Source organism: Siphateles boraxobius, unplaced genomic scaffold, assembly GCF_051911475.1.
Source record: "Siphateles boraxobius isolate OS27281-9 unplaced genomic scaffold, OSU_SipBor_1 2, whole genome shotgun sequence".
Lineage (NCBI taxonomy): Eukaryota > Metazoa > Chordata > Actinopteri > Cypriniformes > Leuciscidae > Siphateles > Siphateles boraxobius.
The window spans coordinates 4,422,681-4,438,162 of NW_027508810.1; the positions used below are offsets into that span (position 1 = coordinate 4,422,681).

The 15,482-nt window shown below is 39.0% G+C and overlaps 1 protein-coding gene across 6 annotated transcripts in view; it reads left to right on the forward strand.

Moving 5' to 3' along the window:
* The first annotated feature begins 2,973 nt into the window (after positions 1-2,973).
* The window catches only part of st3gal5 (ST3 beta-galactoside alpha-2,3-sialyltransferase 5), a 62,507-nt gene continuing 49,998 nt past the window's right edge, over positions 2,974-15,482 (forward strand). The window contains exon 1 of one of the 6 annotated variants that reach the window (XM_077235726.1): positions 2,974-3,063. The gene's annotated coding sequence lies outside the window, so the exon portion shown is untranslated. The other 5 variants (XM_077235725.1, XM_077235729.1, XM_077235727.1 and 2 more) reach the window with 5 other exon arrangements.

The window sequence follows — 15,482 nt, forward strand, 5'->3', positions numbered from 1 at the left end:
CAGAACTAGGCTAACTGAAAACAAACCCACGTTTGTTTGTTTCGTGGACTTTAAAAAGGCTTTTGATTGGGTGGATAGGGATTTGTTAAGTTTGAAGCTTCTCCAGGCAGGGGTGGATGGGAAGTTTTACTGGGCATTAAAGTCCCTGTATGCAGAATGTGTGGGATGTGTTCAGGTGAATGATGAGCAGACTGATTGGTTTCGTATTCCCTTTGGTGTAAAGCAGGGGGATATTTTGTCCCCAAGCCTATTCTCTCTGTTTATAAATGATTTGTCTCTTGAAATTAAACATCTAAACTTAGGGGTGCGCCTAGACAGTATCATTGTTGGCATTCTGCTCTATGCTGATGATGTTGCATTACTGGCTGAAAATGCAGAGGATCTACAGAAAATGTTACATATTTTACATAATTGGTGCTGTAGATGGAGACTTGTTATAAATCAAGCAAAAACGCAAATTATACTTTTCAGGAAAGGTGTTACTTTGCGAAGCACAAAAGCTTTTACTTTTGGTAATACCGTTCTTGACTATGTAGCCCAGTATAAGTATTTAGGATTTGTATTTGATGAATTTATGTTGTTTGACAGAGGAGTTAAAATCCTAGCTGCTGCAGCCAGTAGAGCCCTGGGTTCTGTGATAAACAAGTTAAAAATCTGTAAAGATCTTGTTTATGGTACATTATCTCAGTTGTATGCTGCCTGTGTGTCCCCTGTGTTAAATTACGCTGCTGGGGTGTGGGGGGCCGTGCAGAGCCCAGCCTTGAACGCTGTAGAAAATCGTGCAATTCGTTGCTTCTTGGGGGTTCATAAGTTTGTCCCAGTGCTGGCAGCGCTGGGTGATATGGGCTGGGTTCCTGGATCAGTCCACAGGAAATGTGAAATGGTTAGGTTGTGGAATCGACTTGTTAATCTCCCAGAAAATAGAGTAACAAAAAAAGTTTTTCTGTGGAGTAAGACAAAGTCTATCTGGGCTGCAGAGCTCCAGACTGTTTTTGCTGATGTACAACTCCAGTATGTATTCTGTAATAATTTGCCTTGTAGCGTCAATAACATCAGATCCAAATTGATGTCAAATTTTGAACATAAATGGCTGATTGGGATTATGGCTAAGCCAAAGCTAAGGACTTATTTACATATTAAAGATGTATATGAAACAGAGTTGTATGTAAAGGCAAATTTGACAAGGAACCAACAATCTTTGGTGGCTCAGCTGTGAACTGGCATACTTCCCCTGGCTTTAGAAACTGGTAGGTTCACTCAAACACCTGAAGAGGACAGACTCTGTAGATTGTGTGAGTTAGGAGAGGTTGAAAATGAAACTCATTTTGTGTTATATTGCCCACGGTACGATGATTATAGAAATGTATTATTTGGTGAAGTGTTTGTTAAAAAGCCTGAAATGTTCTGGATTAGTGATGACGACAAGATGAAATGGTTGTTTAATTTTAATGTGTTTAAATTGGCTTCTTTTGTTTGCAAAGCCTGGATGAGACGGCAGACTTGTTTATTTAAATAAGTTCATGTATGTTGTGCCTACTGCCTGACAACTGGTCTTTTGTTGATGGTATTGGTGTCTTGCAAGCCCATTAGGGCTTGGCATACAGTAGTATGCAAGAAACAATAATAAAAAACCATTCATTCATTCATTCATATTCATGATACAATCTGTGTAAATGATTAACAGCCTTATAGTATCTTATCACAGTGCTTTTCAAACCTCTCCTGAACCCCACACTCTGCACATTTTGTCTCCTTGATCTAGTACTCTTGATTCAACTCTTTAACTCATTTGTAGAGACGGCGAAATTTAAATTGAGTGTCAATGATGAGGAAGACATGTGCAGTGGTGGTGGGACCACAGGGCAGGATTGAGAAGCAATGTCTTATCTTATCCATTAGCTTTGAAGACAATGATTAAAGCTGCAGTAGGTAACTTTTGTAAACAAATATTTGTTAAAATTGTCATTATATCCTGACAGTAGAATATGAGACAGATAATCAAGCTCCTCTGGCTCCTCCAAGTGGTCCTATTGCCATTTGCAGAAATACACCGCTCCTGGTCAGAAACAACCGATCAGAGCCAGGAGGAATGTCTTAGCAGTGTCAATCACGCTTGTATACGTGCTGATCACCCCTCTCTTGCACAGCGCGAGCGCGTACCGTCTTTCAAACTCAAGATTGCCGGTGTTCTGCAGCTGTGCTAATGGTGGAGAAAAACCTACACTGCCAATTTCTCGAGTGGCACCTGCTCATAAAACAAAGAGGTAAAAGGAAAAAGGCCGATGACGATAAACAAGCGAAAAAGAAAGAATTAGACAGAGCCCATTGACTCGGTGTCAAAACTCTAGCCGCATAACATGTAAATAAAATGTCACGCACTGTGGTAAGCAACAATTGAAACCTGCTAATTCACTGGCTTGTCATGTTGCTGAAATAATGTACTAGCAAACCTTATAGCATTACATATCACTAGAATAATTACTTACATACTGTAACGTTAGTTACCGTTATATTAATGTTATCTTACTAGCTATTTATAACTTATAGAAAGAGTGCAACGTTATAAAGTTACATCTTTCATGTATTGCAAAATACATAATGATTTGAGGACCAAGTTTGTAGTCAAATTATGGGCAGGACATAGTCAATGTAAAGCATATTGTTGATGTTTCATCCCTATTAGTGAATGTTCCATAACTGTTTATAATCCGCCGTCATCGGTGGTCCTGTTTACTAGCCTGCGCGTTCACAGCAGGCTCCGCTGTGGGGGAGGAGCTGTGGAGGGAGGGCTGTAGCGCAGCAGAGAGCAAGGGGGTGGGACCTGTAAGTTGTGCTTCTTCAAATTTTCAGGCTAAGTCAACGTTTTCTCAAAACTCCCTACTGCAGCTTTAACTCGTTCAAAGTGTAATTCTATCAGGGTTGGAGCTAAACTTTGCCCATCCCTGTATCAGATAGTTTAGGACTGTTTAGCACTTTCAATCCTTGTTTTTGGGACCCACCACTCTGCACATTTTGTATGTCTCCATTATTGAACACAGCTGATCAAGATCCCCAGTTCATTATGTGAGTCAGCGTACTCGACCTGGCTGATGCAGCAGACTAAACATGATAACTCGGCTGCTCATTCATTCAAGAGCATTGCAGTGGACAGGTTCTGCATGGGACAGCGATCTGACACCGGACGGAAGTCTGATATCGAAGAGACACAGTGAGTAGAAGACAATGCAAGAAGAGCGTGGTTGGCATAAACTGGTCTGTGACTGGACTAAATATGGCGGAGAGTAGTGACGGTGAGGGTGGATGTAAGGATATGGATTTAAATGACTGTACGGAAGTACAGAGAAATAAACGAGTTAGGAGTTAGTGGTACGGTAACTTGTAACTCTGATAACTTCTTACAGCTTAATGCTGGTTAAACTGAAATCCTGTCGATTGGCCCTAAATCACAGAGCTTACCCGGGCATGACTTTTTTATTGATATTGATGGTGTCCAGATTAGGCCTTCAAAAGCTGTGCGGCACCTGGGAGTTTTGTTCGGTTCTTAGTTATGTTTTCACTCACACATCAGTCAGGATTGTTAAATCGTGCTTCTTTCACTTGTGGAATATTGTTCGCATACGCACCTCTCTTAACTTTGGAGATGCGGAAACTGTTATCCACGCTTTTGTAACCTCCAGATTGGATTACTGTAACTCTTTATATAGCGGCCTAACCACCAAAGCTATACATAGCCTTCAAATGGTACAAAACTCTGTTGCTCGAGCCCTTTCATTTAACAAAAAATCTGCACATATCACTCCTATCCTTTACCAACTTCACTGGCTTCCTGTGGTCAATCGCATCCAGTTTAAATTGTTAATCTTAGTTTATAAAGCCTGTCATAGCCCCGCACCTATATACCTTGCTGATTTAGTGCAACCATATGTTCCTGCTCAGACCCTTAGATCTAGCAATGACGATTTGCTTGTCGTACCCAGGTATAAACTCTCTACTGTGGATGGTAGGGCCTTTAGTGTTGTAGGCACCTAAGCTGTGGAATAAGCTGCTGTCAAACCGCCTTCAAACTCATATATTTACCATGCTCAGTAAATCATTATTTTCCATTATATTTCTCTGTCCTCCACTTTTCCATTTTTTTTGTTACATCCTTTCTTTATCAAAATGTATGTTTTCTTTGATTATCTAACTTCTCATGTTAATTATTTATAGTTATTGGGCGTCTCTATCTGCTTGTCTGTTTGTCTGTCAACTGTTTGTATTATTTTGTGAAGCGACCTTGGGTTCTTGAAAAGTGCTATAAAAAATAGACTTATTATTATTATTATTACTACAGTGGAGGGAAGTTGAAGATGAGGCGTTTAAAATAATTTTGAGGTTCAAGGAAGGAAATGATATAAGAAGGTCATTGGCATTGACTTGCGGTTTGTAGGAGAAAATTGGAGAAATTTTGATGCCAAAAGTGTTGGGAGATGGTGGGTTGTTATTCAAATGCAAAGATGAGAAACAGAAGGAAAAGGCAATGAAGATGGCTAAAGTAAGCGAGCCATATGAAAATGAATTGAATGAATGAATTGAATATTATTAAGAATGAATAATATAAAATTTGCTATACCATGTTGGATCATGTGTCAGATGTAGCGTTAGAGGTCATTTTACATTTATATGACAAGGTTTGTCAGGAAGTGAAATTACAAGGAAGTTGTTGTTTGAACAAGCAGTTTTAGTATCTGTTGCAAAACTGCTCTGAGACTTGAAAGGTTTGTGATCCAAATGCAGCTTTTATTGAGCTTTCATTGAGTTCAGGGGGCCAGGGCAGTAATGGGACGGTTGATACCGGGGCTCCGATGCAGTTTTCAAATCACTATTGTATCACACACTGTACCGATGCTTGTATTGAAATGCCAATACCACGTAATTGATGACGTTTAAAGCTTTGAACATCATGCAGTATCAGAAGGTCGGGACAGCTGGTTTAAAAATAAATAAATAAATGGAGCTTCGTGAACTCGTCTGATGCATAAAAAGTGAAATGATTATAGAGTAGGCATTATTTAAACGATTTAACACTACACTTCCCTATAACATAATTTATTTATTTTTTAAAAAGAACACCCAATATATTTGTACAATTACAATTACAATAATTATGATCATATACATGTATATTTTATATTATATAATATATTATTTATATTACACGAGTTGTGGTCTCACTGGCACAAATTAATTTCGATGAGATATAATTCGAAACGGACATTTCAACGGACTTCCAAAGCTTTGTTTGGTCACTTGCTTTTCTGTTGTGACTTGTTAGATATGTTGTTATGGAGAAAACAAGTGTGACCACCAGATGTCACTAATGCACATTGTGTTAAAAACTTTGAGTAATGAACTTTATTTTGAAACAAAATTGATGAAAGCCTCAAATGCTTCATAAAGCCTCGGTTTCCCATCAATAGGCAAGGGAGGCGGCAACAGTTCAGGGGGCCAGGGAGGCCTCATGGGCTGGAGCGAACTCAGGGGCTCGAGCGGGCACAGGGCAGAGCTCAGGGCTGAGCTCAGGGCTGAGCTCAGGGGCTGAAGCCTTCACTGGACTCTGTTCAGGGGCTGGAGCCGATGTGTGTTCACTCCACACACACACACACACATATGGTCAACCCTGCAACCTCTGAAGACTCAGAGTGATGTCGGTCATCTTGGCCGAAAGACTCAGGCGTAGGGGCCATCTTGTCTTGAGACACTGGTGTGGCAGGCATGACGTGACGCCTATGAGGCATTGAAGCATAGAAGCATAGGCTTAAGCAAAGGCTAAAGAGATAGCATCTACTATCCATCGAGATAATCTCTGCTTCGTGAATGGAGACCCCTTGGTGCAGCCACCAAAGCATACAAAGAGCTGTTCCGACTGCCTGAACGGGGCAGAATGCTCTAAGACTCTGAGAGCCCTGACAGGGCAGAGTAGATTCAAGTCTCTATCGTCTTCCGACGGGGGAAGAGCCGATAGTGAAATAACCTGGGCTCTGAATGAGTCGAGAGCACCTTGAGTACATAATCATGTCTCAGTTTGAGGACGACTCTGGATTCGTTGGGCCCAAACTCAAGGCAAGAAGCGTTCAGGGAGAGCACTTGTAAATCGCCTACTCACTTGACCGATGCTAGGGCTAGTAGGAGTGCGGTCTTGAGCGAAATTGGCTTTAGGTCAGCTGACTGAAGCAGCTCAAGGGGTACCTTAAGAGCCCTGAGGATCGTAGATAGGTCCCAGGCAGGGATAGAAGGAGGTTGAGGCGGGTTAAGCCTCCTGGCCCCTTTGAGGAGGCGTACGATCAGGCCGCTTTTCCCTAAAGATTGGCCGGCCACAGGAGCATGGAGGGCTGCTATGGCCGTCGCATACACTTTGAGCGTGGATGGGGTCCGGCCTGCGTCCAGCAGCTCTTGGAGAAAGGAAAGTACCAGTGGTACTTCACATGAATACGGGTATAGGTTCCGAGCTGACCACCAGCCGGTGAGAACTGACCACTTAAGGGCGTAGAGACGTCTTGTGGACGGAGCTCTAGCCTCAGCAATAGTGTTTTGGACTCTCTCAGGGAGGTCCCTGGATACCCGTTGAGGGGTCATAAATGGAGGGCCCACAAGTCGGGATGGAGGTGCCAGACTGTCCTGTTCGCCAGCGCATCCCTGTTCTTCTAAAATAATATTGGGCAGTGAGAGTTGTCTTCTGAGGTGGAGAGGTTGACCTCTGCCCTCCCGAAGACACTCCAGACCAAAAGAATCGTCTGAGGGTGGAGAGATCATTCCTCGGGGGGAACGTTGTTAGACCTTAGACCTCCATCCAACAGCAGTGGGAGGGCAAAGATGTGCAGCTACCGCTTCCTCCTGTGGGGGCAGTTTTTCATACCCCTTTTCCTCTGCGCCATCAAGTGAGATTCATCACTGAGGTTGAAGTACGCAGGCGGTCCGAGTAGGGCGCGCGCCACGACTTTGTGAGCTCCTCGTGGACATTGGGGGAAAAAGGAGCTGGCCGCTGGTGAGGCCGAGGCAGGAAGCACACTCACTGTGCCCGTCTGTGATGTGCAGGGGAACCCCGCATGAAACACAGACCGGGCGCGGCATTTGAAACAACACCGTGCTCTTTTTGTGAATAGGCTTTTGAAAGGATGTTCTGCCGGATGGCCACAGAGAAATGGCGAACAGCGTTGACGGCGTCGAGTTCAGGAAGAAAAAATACCCTTACCATACCAATCTCTTTTGAACAGAGATTTCCTATTAATAACTACAGCCCTATTATTCCAAAATGGAGTTGTGAGGGGAGAAGCTATGGGTAAATATCCTTTTCCAAAAAAGCAGTACTCATTTATGAAACTTAGATAACTTCAAATGAATTTTACAGAGATCAAGATTACATCTTAACACAAATTCAAGGCAGCCAATATTTTTGAATATGTGATTTGGAATACGAAACCATATTGAGTGTGACTTTAACACTTTTTCAGCCATTTAATTCGGAATGTACCAAGAAGAGATTCAAAATCAATGGTTCTCAAGCCTCCATGTTCATACTCTTTAACCATGTGGTATTTATGTAAATAATGTGATAATTTTTTACATAAAAATTTAAATAAAATTTAATTCTGATTTAACTACTTTTGGGGTGGTTTACAGAGCTAGATAAATATTTTTAGATATTTGCTCAATTTTAGTCAAGAGGAGTCTACCCAAAATAGATAGGTCTCGTCTCGAGATAACCAATGATTTAAGGATTTTTTCATACTTTATATTTTAGCCTACACAAGAAACTGATTAACGTAAGCTATCTTTTTTATTTTATTTTTTTATTGCAGAGAACGGAAACATTTAAAAGAGAAAGCATACATCACATAATATCAACCACAACAATAATAAAGGAGACCACAGCAAAAAAGAAAAATACAAAAAAGAAAAAAGAGGGCCATTACATCAAATAAAAATGTTCACATGAAAAGATCAAAGGCAGTGCAAATAATAACAGTCCTTATAGCGTTCATATTAGTAGATACTGAACTCACATTTAAATAATTTTCCATTTCTTTTAAGACAGAGAAGACATGTTTACAGGTTTTTTATTGAAATAACAAAACTGATATTTTCGTTTGTGGGGCCTGAGTCAAAATACCCAAATATAATGTTTCTCATATGTATTGAGAAGCCTGGCAAAAAACTCTAACACTTGACAAATACACCAATATCATTCCAACGCTTCTGGCTGAAACGGACTGTCTTTTTATTTATTTATTTATTATTATTATTTTATTTTTGTAGAAAATGTAAATAACATTACAGAAAAACAAACAGGCATGAGTAACATAAACTCCAAAGATGATTAAATAAAAATAAAAATACAAAATAAAATAAAATAAAAAGAGACATTCACAAGACGGCAAATACAGATTCATAATATCTTACAATATACATAGCTTTTGAATTTTTTACAATTTTAAGAGACTTCATTAATAGAGTGAGTTTGTTAGAGAAGACCTTGTATAAAGGAGGAGATTTTGACACTACATTTATGAATGAAAAATTTGCCATTCAAGATGATAAAATTTACAAAATTGTGTATATTTTTATCATCATTATCAAAGTAGCAAATAATTTCTTTTTACATTCAGTGTTATCGTTTGATTCATTTTAACTGAAAAAACAATCTTTCCACAATGTCTGGCAATCAACAAACAGATGATTTAAAGACTCCTCACAGTTGTTACAAAAGGAACATTCTCCCAATATCCATAAAATTAGAAAGCCACATATTAGTTGGATATATTTTGTGTAAGATCTTCAGGTGAATTTCTCTTTGTTAGAAATACAAAATTTGTAAGGCAGCAGACATGCTTTCCTCCAATTAACATCTCTTTAAATGGAATTCCAGTAAAATGTCCCTCTTGGAGTAACTCTCCTTTGTTCGCTAAATACTTGTTCGCTAAAAAATCTTTGTTAGTACATTTGTTATCAAAAATATATTTTGAAACGGACTGTCTTAGAACTTTGAACTGCGGGCACTGACGTCACTGCCGGTACACGATAGGCTGAGGTGACTCACGTGATCCGGACCCTCTCATCATCTCCCTATAATAAGAAATCTCTGCCTAAACCCACTGCTGGCCCTGCTCTGTCTGGAAATATGTTCAGCTTAATGGAAATCTCAAGCGAAAAACATTGTCTCCCGAGTTTCTGTTGAATTGAGTGCATGCAGTTTTTGAATTGCTTGCAGTTAAGCCTTGCCGTTGTATCGTAATTGTGCCTATAACTAGCTTGGCTTACAGCAGTTACAATTATATTGACACAGTATCTTTGGTCATGCGGAAAGAAAGTTTGCATATCCCAACTGCAATCGTGTGCTGAAAAAAAAAAAAACACATGACACAAGCGCGCACAGACAGTATGGGAACTGACACAGCCACAGCGCGACATTGAAGCATTGAAGCGGTCAGCGGAACTGAGCGGGTTTCTTTCCGCTACAGCATAAACACACCGGAACTCACGACGTATGCATATTAATTAGATTACGGGAATGGATGCCCCCGGGAACAAGTTATTCGTTTTTGCATCACTAAAGGTTCTCACGGTGATGTTTGTCTTGTAAATTTTCCTTTAGCTCCTTTGATTGTTTTGCTTACTGAATAGTGGCGTCGACACACTTTCGGCCTAGATATCTGTGCAATGGATTGTAGGCTAAGTTAAAACATCTCCGGAGATCATGATTCAATCGTCAGTGCGTCCGAAAATTCTCACGCTGTACTAGTAACAAAAATGTATTAGGCTAACTGTCATATGGCTCTGATCCTTATGAGAACACAAAGCTAAAGGTAAGTGCGAATGTTGATTTACCATTATTATACTAATTCATTCAATCATGTACAGGTGTAAACAAGAGCATGTTTAAAATACCTCAAATTATTTTGTTGATAAGCTGTTTGGGTGTTGTGATGTGCATTATAGGCTTGCTCCTGTATTACCGTATTTAAATCTAACGAGATGCTTTTTGAAATCGCCTTTGTCGCCATTGGCTTTTGGCTTGCTTAGTTGGGGACATTTCATTTTATATTCAACAATAGGCTATTATTACAACATTATTTTCCTGTTATCTCTGTAAAGCTGCTTTGAAACAATCTGTATTGTAAAAAGCGCTATATAAATAAAGGTGACTTGCCTTGAAATGTAGTGATAACCCTTATGTTTGGGGTCCGCAGACCCTCTTAAAGTAGTGGAAAAAAACATATGCGTCATTATGTTTTTATACTAATATTTCATGAATTTTCCTAATAGTAAAATCTTTAAAGATTTTTTTTGTTAACACTTTACATTAAGGATTATTAGTTAATATTTGTTAATGTATTCACTAACAATGAGCAATAGGCTACATTTGTTACAGTATTAATCTTTCTTAATAAAATTACAGCTGGTAATGGTTTATTCATGTTAGTTCACAATGCATTAACTATTAATACATACGACTTTTGATTTTAATAACGTATTAGTAAATGTTGGAATTAATATTAACTAAGATTAATAAATGCTGTAGAAGTATTGTTCATTCTTAGTTCATATAACTAATGTGTACTAATGTATAACTAATGTTAACTAATGAACCTTATTGTAAAGTGTTACCTTTTTTTGTCTGTCAGTTTGGTCAATACACAATGTCCACAAACCACACTGTGATGTCCTTACATTAATGCACCACTAGATGGCACTCAAGTGAAGTAAGAGGAGAAGAGTGAGAGAGAATACTGAGCATTTGCGTGCATGTTATCCTGTTTGTGCATGATAACAGTTATGAAAAGTTTCCTAAATATACTTGCTTGTGCTTCTTGTCCTGAAGACATAACAAAATAGGCGACGAGGACGAATTATTCTTTTTTTTTTTACAAGATTTCCTGAGGATGGCATTAGTAAGTGCTCCGTTTCCAAGTCCATTTTTGCCTTGTCCCGGTGAGCCCGTTATAGGCGGATCTTTTGTGACGTCATTGTTTATGTTTGTCGCGTTGCATCATGGGGATCGTGTGGCACGAAACACCGCTAGATACCTGTAATTTGATTGTTTTGCACGTTTGGAGGATTTAGAGAAGAGGATGGTTCACTCTTGCTGTGTGGTCGATTGTACGGCTCGTTGGGGGCCTGATGATAAGTTTTTTCGAATTCCCTCCGAAAGGGATCGCGAAAAACGAAAGAAATGGTTGCGTGCAATTAGGCGATTGAACCTGGACGCTCCGAAGAAAGCCTGAATTCCTGCAGCTTCTGATCGAGTTTGTGAGGCTAATGTTGTTCATGGTAAGACTTAGTGACTATCTATTTATAGAAGATTGAAAAAATCAACCGATGTTTTCGCGTTCTGATTCAGGTGTCCCAAACCGCGATCCACAGCACCCAGACTATGTTCCACACATCAAAAATAGGCTATTCTGGAGTGTCCATATCTAGTTAATCTTATCAGAATAACAAAATATTACATTCCGTAGCTGTGCTTTGATACCTGCAAGCCTCACTAGTACATGCAGCATTTGTGAGTCCTATCCTGACCTACAATGACTTACAAGCTGCTTCTACTTTAAACATTAAAGCTGCTACATGACTGCATGTTTCTCCAAGACTGGATTTGAAAGGAGAAATGACACGCCATTGAAAGTCTCACACTGAACACAATTGAATTGGTACAACAGTCACTACATTTTCAATAAATAAATAAATAACAACACTGATCAATGAAGACGTACCCCGCTTTGCAGTCACAGTGAGCAGTGATTATTTCGCCGTTCTCTTTGGCGATCACCCACGGGAGATGCGAATCACACTGCGACTCTGCTTGGCCAGGTCTAACCTCTGCTTTTAGCACGATCACTGCTTTCCAGGGCCGGCCCTGCTGCTTTCTGTTTGGCAGAAAAGATATGACCAACTTAACAAAATAATCATAGGCCTCCAGACTCTTGAAAGCCTTTAATCTTTCATGAGTGAAGGGTCCAGGGGTTTAAATTAAATAAGAATAAATGTCTCCCCAGCAGATTGGTGGCCAAGACACGGGCGAGTCGGACCAACGTTTTTTGTCATCCCAGATCTCATATGGGCTTTGAATAACTTCGATTTTGTCACCAATACAAATTTTGAGCTTCTCTCCAAACCTCCTCCGGTCTTCAGATGTTAAAGTGCTTATATATTGTGGATTTCGCTCGCTAACTCTCTTGAAAGTGCTCGTCGCGTCTTGACAGCCCGCCACACTGTTTTGTTGCCACACAACCATTCGCACATGCGTACAAAGATGTCAACAAAGGTCCTCCTATTCCACCAATAACATGGCTGAGGATGTCTCAGAACTACATGCTCATCATCAATGCTACTGGAGATTTCTCTCCAGAGGCCAGAAAACAGGCTTTACTACTTCACTGCCTCGGAACTGAAGGTCAGAGACTATTTTATACATTGCCTAATACCGGTGACAATCTGGCAAGTGCTATTAAAGGGATAGCTGCTAGTTCACCCAAAAATGAAAATTCTGTCAGTATTTACTCACCCTCATGTTGTTCCAACCCCGTAAGCCCTTCGTTCATCTTCGGAACACAAATTAAGATATTTGTGATTAAATCTGAGAGCTGGATCATCAACCTTGAGCCAGGTTGGCTAAAGGACTATGTCTATTAGTCACAGAAACTGAAATGGACTTTTGCAACACACTCACATGAACATTCCAGGACTGAATAGTAGTTGAGTTATTTTTATAGCGCTTTATACAATATAGATTGTTTTAAAGCAGCTTTACAGGGATTACAAGAAAATGATGCATTCCGACTGTTGTTCAGCTGAAGTCAGTTCAGTGTTGATTTCTAATCCGTTGTAAAGATCATCAATAATTAAATTAATTCATTTTAATCTATAAAGCAGTTAAAAAAAATGTCATCGACCAGTTCAGTTTTCATACGACAGGGTCAGTACAGTCAGATCAATCATATTATTGTTTAATATTAATTCAACACACACACACAGTAATACAATATGTAATAAAATTAGGGTTAGGTATTGTTTGAATTTTAACAATTCCGCTTATCGATACAGATTCTTATCGATTCCTAGTTTATATCCTAGTGTATCGAATTCCAATAAGATTAAAAAAAAAACATTAGCAACTGCTTTTAATCACTTAATTAGAAGCACCAACATTTTAAATTGTGTCTTTTGTAACATAGGGACTACTTAACAGACATTTAGAAGTTTATTTAAAAATGCAAAGTATTGAAAATCAAAATAAAGCTCTGTAAACACTTACATTTTTGTGTGTCCCATCGGGTAATCACACCTAAAAAATGTAATTGCATGTTAAAATTGCCACTTTTTGAGGGTAAGCAAAAACGTGCCGTTTCTGTGTGTATCCCCTTAAATGCAAATGTGTTGTGTAGCCAATGGCTCTTTGCTTTTTTAACTATTTAGTTCTAGGAATACATATAGATCTAGGAATACATTCTAAGAAGGTTTTTCAGGTATTGCAGGGATGTGTCCTCTATGGAAGCATATGTGTATCAATATTCAATTTGATTGTAATATGCAAAATGATAATGCAATAAATGGCAATTCATTTCTGTATTTAAATTTACATTTTCCATTACATTTGTGCAACGTTTGGTGCAAAATGATAATTCAATTATATAATTTACATATGCCATTTCATACAGTAGTTTTAATATGTAAATTGAATACATATTTTAACGCTGTATAAATTGCAAAATTAAAATGTATTAAAGAAATTATTAGATCTGTTTAAAATGTTCAAGCAAAAACAGTAGCAAAATGATCATTTAAATGTTTTTTATTGCATTTACACTCACAGTTAAGACACTTGAGATTGCATTTTCATTAAATGTCCGACAATGAATGTAGCATAATTCAATGTGCAAATTGAAAATGCATTCCGCCCCGTCCCTCTCTTGTCAATCACTGCGTGAAGTTTGCCCCGCCCCCACCCAGTGCAAACCGTCAGCAAAATAGGCTCAATCGTTTTTACTTCGTTTGTGCTGTTACTTCGCTTTTTTGTTTGTGCTGCTTCGGATTTTTAGATATTAAAGGAGAACTCCGGTCAGTTTTAACATTGATCTCATTTTTTTGTAAATTCGGAGTGCTGTCAGTACAGTGAACAATGACAAAAATCGGTGTTGCCTACACCGTGTTATCCTCTTTTTAAAATTTGCAAGATTTGCAATGATCGGGCGCGCGCACTCGACAATCGATTACTGTGGACTTCGACCGAAAACAGGAAGTAAATACAGGTATGTGAGTTGGCTGAATTAACATCCCTTTTATTCATATCTTTCACATCTACTGCAGTCAGATTCACCGTGTTCACTCTGAATAAAATCACTCACGTTGCTGTGCACTTGTAATGACACATCAAGGATGTTAAGAGGCTAAAAGCAGGTTTAAAACTTGCCTCATTTAAGCGAACAGGGTGCAAATTTTAAAAAGAGGATAACACGGTGTAGGCAACGCCTATTTTTGTCATTGTTTTCTGTACTGACAGCAGTCCAAATTTACAAAAAAAAATGAGCTCAATGTTAAAATTGACCAGAGTTCTCCTTTAAAAGAATATTTATAGGTCATTGTGAGTTCACCCAGCCCCCCACATGCACCAAATAAAATAGTCTCGTTGGTTTGTGTTGGCTTGTGCCGGTTAAAGTTTTGTTTGTGCTGCTTCGGTTTTTAAGATATTAGACATTTAATTACAGGTGATGGCGTCACCAGCCCCTACCTTCAAAATTGGCTCAATCGTTTGTGCTTCGGTCAACGTTTATTTTTTGCTGCTTCGGTTTCTTAGATATTAAAATAATAGTTATTGGTCATTCTTTCTGAGGTAACTCCAGTGTTGTATAAAGTACTAGAAAGCAATACTTGAGTAAAAGTACAAGTATCGTCCTAGAAATAGACTTTGGTAGAAGTGAAAGTTACCTTTTAGAATATTACTTAAGTAAAAGTCTTAAAGTATCTGATATATACTGTACTTGAGTATCAAAAATAATTTTCTGATATTTAAGGGACTTAAAGGGTTATTTCACCCAAAAATGAAAATTATGTCAATAATGACACACCCTCATGTCGTTCCAAGCCCGTAAGACCTCCATTCATCTTCGGAACACAGTTCAAGATATTTTAGAGTCCGAGAGCTTTTTGTCCCTCCATTGAAAATCTATGTATGGTATACTGTCCTTGTCCAGAAAGGCAATAAAGACATCATCAATGTAGTCCATGTGACCTCAGTGGGTTAGTTAGAATTTTTTGAAGCATCGAAAATACATTTTGTTCCAAAAATAACAAAAAGGACGACTTTATTCAGCATTGTATTCTCTTCCGGTTCTGTTGTCAATCTGCTTTCATGAGTCCGCTGACGTAAGACGCTGCTAACGTGTTATCTTGTGCGCCTGAGCTTCGTTTACAGTCTGAGGGAGACGCACGCTGTAAACAAAACAATC